The sequence below is a fragment of the Thunnus maccoyii genome, chromosome 16 (genome assembly GCF_910596095.1).
Source record: "Thunnus maccoyii chromosome 16, fThuMac1.1, whole genome shotgun sequence".
NCBI classification, from domain to species: domain Eukaryota; kingdom Metazoa; phylum Chordata; class Actinopteri; order Scombriformes; family Scombridae; genus Thunnus; species Thunnus maccoyii.
In genome coordinates, this window is record NC_056548.1 from 1,054,315 (window position 1) to 1,064,314 (window position 10,000).

Below are 10,000 nucleotides of genomic sequence, written 5' to 3' on the forward strand. Positions count from 1 at the left end.
CATCGTCAGAGAAATATTGATTTTTTAGGTGAAACAGTTTTATTCAGTGTTTTTACCTGTAATCTCCGGGTCCATTTGTTCCGGAGAGGAGGAGACCTCTGCGGATGATGAACACTGGAGTAATCCTATCCCGGTGAAGCTGGTTATTTAACAACGAAGACAACAACTCCCATGATCCCTTGCTACTTCACACCGTCATCACACTCCGTCTTGTTATTGTTTTGATTGAGACGCCTAGCGGCTGAAATTACATATTGTGTGTTTAAGACACTGACGTTCATTTCTTCTGAATTCTTGAAAGAAGTAAATTTTGATCAGAAACAAGTTGAAATAAACCGACTTCACTCTTGATTCCAGTTCAAATTATTTATCAGTAAAATAATGGAAATTACATCCTGATCAACCAACATATAAAAACATCAGAGTTGTTCTAGGAGGCTAAAACATAAACAGTGTAAACAACTGAAGTTAAAATGTCATTAAAAGCTGAAGCTCAGTGACTCAGTTTGTTCTTCGGAGGCAGTGAAGGAGTTCAGTTTTTCATCTGTATTCAGCTCTCCATCCCTCCATCCTCCGATCCTGTTCTGGCTCAGGTATTTTCCATTTCCCATCCTAAAACCAGGTATTAGTCTAATCCCCCTCGCTCTCGTTCTAATAAGTGATGAATCCGGCTCGAACCCGGCAGACCGGCTGATCCCTGCGGTACAAGGTGCAGCATACAAAACACAAAAAACCACACAACACCTCCTAAAGTCAGGAATTACACCCCCCCCCCCACCCTCAGGGTCTCTATAATCACCCCGAAACCAAGAATTAGATCAATCCAATCCCCTCGGATAAACGGCTGCAGGTGAGAGTTTGTGGAGGTTAAAAGCACAATAATTTAACTCTTTAACTTCTAAGCAGTTATTGTTTTCTATTCATTTCATACGATATGGAATCATTCAGGAGTTTTTATGCTGCAAGCTGCTGAAACAGTATAAATAACATATACTTCTGTCCTCCTCAGTCTGATCTATGTAGTAACATGTTGGTTGTGTCTCGTAGACTCTGCAGCTCCTCTCGGCTTTACGGAGCTTTATAGTGAGTTTCAGCTCATTGTTTATCTGTCCGGCTGCTACTTCACTGTTCTGGTTCACTCTCAGTGTCTCATAGCTGCTGAACACTACCTGCTCACAGTTAGCTGTAGTCTAGCTGGTGAACATAGTGGAGCATTTAGCAGCTAAAGAGCCAGATATTTCCCTCAGGAGTTGGTAGAGAGTAAAAACAGCTAAAAGAGAAACACGACTCCACATGAATGATAATGTTGCTCCGTTACTGCTGGATGTGGAAACAAGCAACTGTTATGTTGATATTTCTGGTTTGTTCGGTCTTATTATCAGTTGTTATTAATCTGTATGATAGAAGATTGATTGATTGATTGATTGATCACAGTCATCCTTTAACCAAAGTGATCAGAAAACATATGAGCTGATTATTATCTTCATTCATATTTTAAGATGCTACAAATTACATCCAGCTCCAAAAACAAAAAAAAAAGCCCGACAATCCGACAGGTACAACGAAAGTACAGAGAGTCGTTGCTATGGAGACACCATCTCGTCTAGTCATACTGGTGTAAACTGGCAGACCGGTGCGTTGCAAGAAGTTGCAGGTTTCAACTGGTCCAGTCATGAATCTTTGGTGTGACCTGGACAGATTCAGCAGATCCAGATCCAGATCCAGATCCAGATCCAGATCAGCTCAGCGTAGAACTCCAGTTCTCAGAGAATCAACATACGGCTGCTTGTCGATGAATCACTGACCGGTTCAGGTCTCAGATACATATCAGATCTCCTGACCCGGTACGAACCCTGCAGACCTCTCAGGTTCTGGATCACTGATTGTTCTCAGAGTCAGAACTAAACTCTGCTGCTTGAATGTTTAACAAACTGCCAGAAGAGCTGAACACGTTTAAATCCAAACTACAGACTGTGTAATGATCTGATACTGATTCAGACTGCTTCTACAGATTGATTGTTTATTTATCTTGTCAAATTTATGTGTTTGTATATTTTTATTGTTTCTAATCTGTTTGCTTTTGTTTCTTTTTATTGTTGTTATCATTTGTGCGTCTTTGCGGCTGGTATGACGTGTGCTATAAATAAATAATATACAATAACTACATAATATAAAGTGCTGAATAAACAGATATATATTCATGATTACTGATGAACTGATGTAAATGTAATAAATAAAAGTCCAGGTTTGTTTCCGGCTGTTAAACACAGAGAGAAATAAACAGGAACAGAATTTAATCCAAATGCTCCTATTGCTCGTCTTTAATCTGACCTCATGTGACCTCACGCTGTAATAAATCACCATCTGACCTCTGACCTCCAGCTGGACTCAGGTTGATGATACTGATACTGTAGAGATCCCTGATGCCATCCCATAATGCACTGGGAGCAGAAAAATAACAAAAGACTGGTTAATCCCAAAACTCATCAGCCTTTTTCTAAAAAAAAAAACACATGATGACAGGAACAGTCCAACAAGGAATCCCACTGATGCTGATGTAATTAATTAAACAGAATTTTGAGGTAATTAATTGATAAATTTCAGAAATATCATATATTAAGGTAGTAATATATTAATGGGTTATATGCATGTTTTCAGGCTTTTTAAAATTCCCTAATTTATACCTTAAAGAGGATATTCAGCACATTTCCAGCTCTATATTTATATTCTGGGGTTCTACTGGAATAAAAACTCCTTATTTATCTTCTACTGGTCCTTTATGCAGCCCCTCAGTTCAGCCTCTGTCTGAAACAGGCTCCTGTCTCTTTAAGCCCCGCCTCCTGATGAGCCCACTCTGTTCTGATTGGTCAGCTTCAGGAAGCTTCCTCCGGCTCCGGAGGCTACGTAAACAAACTATAGTAGCAGGATTTCACTTCTTTTTCTCCTTCTTTACTCCAAATGTCAACTTCTCAAATCCATCCGTACATGTTGGAGCTGAACAACACATGGAAACACCTTAGCAACCACCTTAGCAACCACCTTAGCAACCACGGCTACAGAACAGACGGTCATTCATGGGCATGTGCGACGAGCCAACGTCAGCTCGTCGGTAAAGTAGAAAAAAAGCGTCACAAACGAAGCGTTGTGAGCAGGTTGAAGGTTGAAACCCTGAGTTTTGACTTGCAGGCAGCATTTCTACATACATTCACCTCAAGTTTTGGAACTTTGACCGTGTTCAACATCCAACATCAGAACAGGATATAAATAACAGAAAACCACTAAAAGCAGAATGTGTTCCCTTTAAAAGAACCTTGATATGTCAATGAAGTAAAAAGACTTCCGTGCAGGTTGGTCTCCTGGATCCTGGATCAGGCGCTTCATGATGGTTAAGCCTAAATGAATTCCGGGTCAAGTGAGGATTTAGGAGCATTCAAATACGGGAAGATATACAAACACTGGTCTGACCTAAACTCTGCATGACACTCAGAAGGAATCAATACAACTGTCTCTCTGCTCTCATGTACCTGCAGCCTTTAGTCTTCTCCACGCTGATACCTGAACTCATCTCCCAGTACAGAGTGCTGGTCTGATACTGGTTCTGTCTGTTGTTACAACTCTGCACTCACACGGTTTTTGCACTCAGGGAGGCGAGAGCCACCAAAAATATGAACAGTAAGTGTTTCTGCAGAGCCTGCTCCCAGTTTCACCAAACTCAGCCCATTTTACTTGATTCTACTGTATTTATGTATTTAAACGACGTTGTTCATTGATGCGGCGTCTCGTTTGTCATCTGTCCTGTTTATTGTTGTTTTCAGCGCTGTGCGTTAAAACCAAAGATCATTTTCCAGTGTGGAACTCAAGTTCCTTCCTTCCTAATTAAACGTGTGTATAATGTTTAGTTAATTTACTTTTCTTTACTCCAGTTGCTAGAAGATCTTCATGAATAAAATAACACCAGCCCATTCTCTTCTATTGAGCTTTTATGTAATAAAATATGTTTCATCCAACGATTTCCCATCAAAAGAAATAAAGATAAAGAAAGAAAATGTTGCCTGAACATGAAGAAGATAAAAATCTGACCTGAACATCACCTGAACATGGCCTCAGGTTGGGAGCAGAGACAGAGAGGAGGAAACAAAAAAAGAAACAAAGAAGAAGAGAAGGAAAAGAGAGCAAAGTGGAGGAGAGAGGAGAAGATGAAGAGGAAGAGGAAGAGGAGGAGGTGTTGTGGATGATCTGGTTGTCCTACTTTTTCTCTCCTTTCTATTTTGAGATTTTGTGTTTTTTTTTTTCTGTCCGTCCTCCGATGACTCTGCTTTCGTTTCATGCTGATGTCATCAAACCCCAAAACAACGATGGACTGATTTTCTCCCAGCATGCACTTCAATCAGAGTCTGTCTGAAGAGGCAGCAGCATGTGGCCGAACACCAGCGACAGAGTTAAGTTATTTTGGTTTCCATGAAATCAAACCCTGTTTTTTTTTTTCTGCAAAAGCAATTAAATATATTTACAGTCTGTAATTACGTCTCCATGTGGTCGTTTTTAGTGTGACTGGTGGACTCTGCTGTTCACTATCCTACAGTCACATCACAGCAGCTAACGCTAATGCTAACATAACATCTCCTACTGCTGCTGCTTCACGTTAAAATGATTCACCAGGAGATGCAGGACCAGGATCAGGAGCATCACCAAAGACAGATCCCATCATGGTCACAGCCTCCACACAGTAAATGGTTAATGAGCTGCATTTAGTCTTCCAACCACTCAAAGCGCTTTTACACCAACAAGGTTCCAACCTGCTCATCAGGAGGAGAATCTAATCATTAAAACATTCACGCATCAGGAGCAATTTAGCGTTCAGTATCTTGGTCAAGGGCACTCTGACATGCTGACTGGAGGAACCGGGGATCGAACCACCGATCGACCCGCTCTGCCTCCTGAGTCACCGCCTGCCCCCCCAGTGCTCCCATCAGGGAAACGCTACTGGATCCTGAGGTCAAACGCTGAAAAGTTTCTCCCCAGGCAGTCTGAGTGCTGAATGAGGATAAACAGACGTCTCTTTAATGACCACCTTGATCTGTGTCCACTTTAAAAAACTTTAAAAACACTTAATAACACCTCAAGCTTCACTACTTTAAGGTCATACTTTCTTGTTTTTTGTGTCCTTTTGTGCAATTTTGCTTTTTTTTATCACCCTGTATTGTGGCTCGAGTTATAGATATTACTTTTACCATAATTATAGATATTACTTGTGGAATGTATTTAATATGTATTGAACTAAAGGCGTCAACAAAACAAACCAGTGTCTTCAGTGTTTTCTTATCTTCCGTCCCTCCACATGTTCACAGTAGAGGTGTGTTTCCCTCCCTCTCTAATGTTATCATACATCTATCTAGTAGCGCTGCAACTAGCGATTATTTTATCGATCAATCAATTAATTGTTCTGTCTATAAAATATCATGATCATCAAGATAGTGAAAAGTGCCCGTTATAATTTCTTAGAGTCCACGTTGACGTCTGCATATGTCTTGTTTGGTCTTGTTGGATATTCAGTTTACTGTCATCATCATCAAATCCTCACATCTGAGAATCTGAAACCAGCAAATGTTGTTTCTGCTTAAAAATTACTAAAATGATTGTTTGAGTATCAAAATAGTTGCTGATAAAATTTTGAGTTAATTTCACATTTTCCAAATGGTTTCCCATCGTTTGAGCTTTGACTGTCGCTCTTTCAATGATCTCGTTGTGTTTCTTCTTCTGCGACAGTTTAACGGCAGCGACTGGAGAATTAGCGCCACCTGCTGTTTATCTCTTAATATTAACACAACAGCAGTGAGTGGAAACACACAACACACCCACATACCTGCAGTTCAGTGAGTCATCAGGTCTGGTCTCATTCAGGCCTCTGGAGACATTATTTTTTCACATATTGTAGAAATTATCATTGAATGATCAAGTGAGTGATCAATAATTAGCAGGCTGGGAGCTGCAGGTTACAGATGAGCTGGAGAGAAAGAACAGCTCACTAAAGCCAGGAAACTCGGAGTTTCCTGTATTCAATTAGATATTTAAGCCTCATGTGGGGGGGGGGGTTTCTCAGTGTTTGTACTGTGCTCAGATACTCCCATGAGTGCGTGTACTGTATTCACAGATGCAGGCGGGTCAGGCAAAAATAGAGGCGAAGTGTAAAAATAAAAAACGAGTGGTGCAACATGCAGGATGCCTCGCAGCTGCTGACACAGAAACTCTGAGTAACTCTGCTCACAAACAAAAGATAATACCTGCAGCTGGCCGACGACTAATAGTAACTGTTTGTTACTATTTTGTTGAGTTTGTATTTGTATTCACCGTTTCACCCCATCGCGTCGTACCGTCGATACGCCGACGACTCCCTGTTGTACGTGTCGTTTAGCGCCGGATTCTCTGCACTGCTGCCGTTAAGGACTGGACGGCTTCCAACTTCCTGAGACTGAACACAGATAAGACTGAGTTCTGGTTGTTGGTCCTGATCATATTTCTGACAGTGTCACCCCCCCCCCCACCCCCCCCCCCCCCCACACACACACACACAACTAACAACTAACACCACACACTCAGCTAGAAACTTAGGAGTTGTTTTTGCACATTTACAAATCAGAAATATTGCCAAAGTCAAACCAACATTCCCCAAAAACATAGTTGAACTACTTCTCTACACCGTCATTTCGCCCCGTCTAGACCACTGCAGGTCATTATTTACTCATCTAAACGATGCAACAGTTCAGTCCATCTACAGTCGGTGCAGCAGCGAGACTTCTGACAAACACTCGACGTGGAGAACATCGTCTCTCCAGTCCCGGCCGGACTACACTGGCTTCCTGTTCGTTTTAAGATTTAAGATTCTATTGATTACTTTTAAATCCCTACATGGCCCGGCTCCGCTTTACATTTCAAAACTCTTAATCCTTTATTCTGCACGGACAGAGCCCTCAGATCAGAGAATCAGATGCTGGTAAAAGTCCAGACTAAAAACAAAAGGGATCATTTAATGTTTCAGCAGCAGATCAGCTGAGTCAGCACCTCAGTCTGAAAAACACACCTGAACAAACTGACATTTGTATAAAATATAATGTTTTAATGTTGTTTTTATATTCTGTTTTATCTCTTTATGTTTGTCCACATCTTGAAATCTTTATTGTATTTTCTGTGGATGATGTTCTTTTATCTTTGCACGTATAGTTTATGGTTTTGTATTTTCTGAAGCACCTTGTAACTCTGCTTTAGAAAGTATAGGAATAAAGTTTATTATTATTATTATTATTATAACACCAGCCGGCAGCCTCTAACGCTGATCTGAATCCACATCAGATCCGGGTTAGTGGTCCAGGCTGCAGCCCGTCTGCTCCACCTAACACTGCACAAGCCCCTGTCAATTAAAAATTAATTTTCCACTGACCTTTTTCCTCTGCTGCTCATTTATAATTTCTCAACTTTAATTAGCTGAACTCTGTTTCAGACAGACTGTGCTCACCAGAGTTTGGCCTCAGATCTGACCTTAAATTCCAGGTGGTTTTAGTCTGAGACTCTCTGAAAGCTCACAGATCAGCAGCACAAACTCTGCTGGAAGAACTGTTTTATTTAGAGATGCACCAATCTGACTTTTAACTCTCCCGATACCTGAAAGCAGTGAACTTTTATCCCGTAATTTAAAATCTGTAAAACTCTGTGTAACTCTCAGCTGTCTGAAGTGTTTCTCATTAAAAAAGTTGTTTTGTGAGCTGCTCGCCTTTATGAAGCTTTATTAAACATGTAATAAAAACACTTTGTGGCAACACCTGCAGACAATAAGATCAGTATCGGCACCGATAACAATCCAGAATATTTGCTTTTGTGTATTTTAATCCTGCAGTTTATGCAATAAATATGTTTTCTGTGAAGCAGCTGATTTAAACCTCAAAAACTTCTGTTTCTAGAAGTTATTATTATAAACTATTTAATCAGATTTTTGTCCAAAATGCGAACAAGATGTTACCTTCAGATATATATGCACGTATATAAACATTAACATGGATACACGAGTACAGCATACATACATACATACATACATACATGTATACAGTGTTTGAAATATTGCATTTATGCAAGTAATCATGTTTTATATTTGCTATTATACATATATTTATACTCACCTACATCTACAGATATATAAACATATACACCAGTCAAAAATACAGCAGATTCACTTGTTTTACTCTTATTTTATTACAACTAAACTGACACAAATGTTGTGTTTTGTTTCCAGATAACTCGGAAAACATACACGTACATCTGTGAATTTACTGTTTTTAGAAAACACAATTATGAATGAATGTTATGAAAAATGGAGCTTTTGTTTCTTGATAAATATCTTTGCTTCTCATGTGACCAAAGTAACAAACTGACCTGGTGTCATTTTTACTGCAGTTATTAAACTTTACTTCCTGTTTTTATTCTTTCGTGACAAACTTTGAGTCTGTGAAATATCAGGAACGCTGTGAAAAAAAAAAAAAAAGCTGTATCACCCAAGAGGACGCTGTTCTTTACTGCGGTTTACAGGGACTCAAAACGCCACGCAGCCTCCTCGCCGTGCGGTTCCCATGACGACAGGTAGAGAACATCCTGCAGGCTGTAACGTCTGTTTGAGGCCTAACGGCTCCCTAACAGCCCGCTCAGATGCGGTTTTTTCAGCTCGCAGTAAAACAAAAAGCCAGCTGCTCCTCTGAGTTCAGTCAAACAATAAAAACTCAGGTTTTTATTTTTATATCAGTGTTTCCCTCCACGCGGCGGTGAGGCGTGGAGGCGGATCAGAGCTGCTGCTGCTGCTGCTGCAGGTTTAAAGTTTGTTTTTGTTGAAGGATGAACAAAAGTAAAAAGTCTACAGAATTTACACAGTGAAGAGACAAACTTTGATGTGATGAAATATGAGAAGAAAAAACAAGTTTAAACAGTTTAAAGACGCCTTTAAAGGTGTTAAACTGTTAAACTGAGACGAGTGTTGAAGTTTATGATAAATGTTACAGAAACTGAAAGCTTGTTCCAGGTCCCAGTGGTTCCTGGTGTCCGACATGCTGCTGGAATATACTGGCCGGTCAAACCTTCACTTCAATGAGATGCAAATGAGTCATAAATGACAATAAAACAGATGTTTTCCAACATAAACAGTCATGTTCCAACACTGATACTGGCATCAGATATCAGTCTGATAGATAGATCAGGTATCAGATATCTGAGAAGCACCCTGAATGACACACAGAGAGGACCAGTAAGAACAGATACGTTTTGATGGTTCACTGGGATGTGTCCCAGTATGCCTGATGGTGACATACTGGTTGTAACCTGCTGTTGGATAAATCCGGATAAATGACTCGTTTCACTATCAGATTTGATCCATTCGGTCCGATAACATTTGGAAAGTCTAGAAGAGGATTAACGGCCGGCGCGGGAACGTCGCCCCGACATGAGATTTAAAAACTCCACGTAGTAAACCAGTATCATGTGAACCAGTTTGGCTTGAACGTAACTGACGTTCATTTATATGTAAAAGTTCCACACAGCAGGTTTAATAAATAACATTTCAGTTAATTTACATCTATAAGTTAGAGAAGCAACGTTTAAGTCAAGCACACATAGAAGAATGATCCCAGTCTGATCCCAGTCTGATCCCAGTCTGATCCCAGTCTCTTCAACTCTGGTATCGGGACTGAAAAATCTCTACTTAAAAAAGAAAATAATGCTGGATTTTATTTGTTTATACGACTAAATGGTTTCGGAGGAAACATAGTTCTGGTTTGTGTGACCTTTGACCTTTGACCTGTGACCTTTTCAATATTTATCCAAAACTCAGCTGATGTGAACTGCTGTTAAACATGTTAATCAGGCTTTATTTCCCACTGACACTTTAACTGTTGACATAAAGTAAAAACATAATCTGAGTGATGAACGTGAACCTTTGTGACATCATCACGGATCTGAAACTAAAACA

At 40.1% G+C, this 10,000-nt stretch overlaps 1 protein-coding gene across 1 annotated transcript in view; it reads left to right on the forward strand.

The window, feature by feature from the left end:
• mdga2a (MAM domain containing glycosylphosphatidylinositol anchor 2a) overlaps positions 1–10,000 on the forward strand; it is a 141,585-nt gene that overhangs the window by 26,313 nt on the left and 105,272 nt on the right. The window lies entirely within an intron of this gene.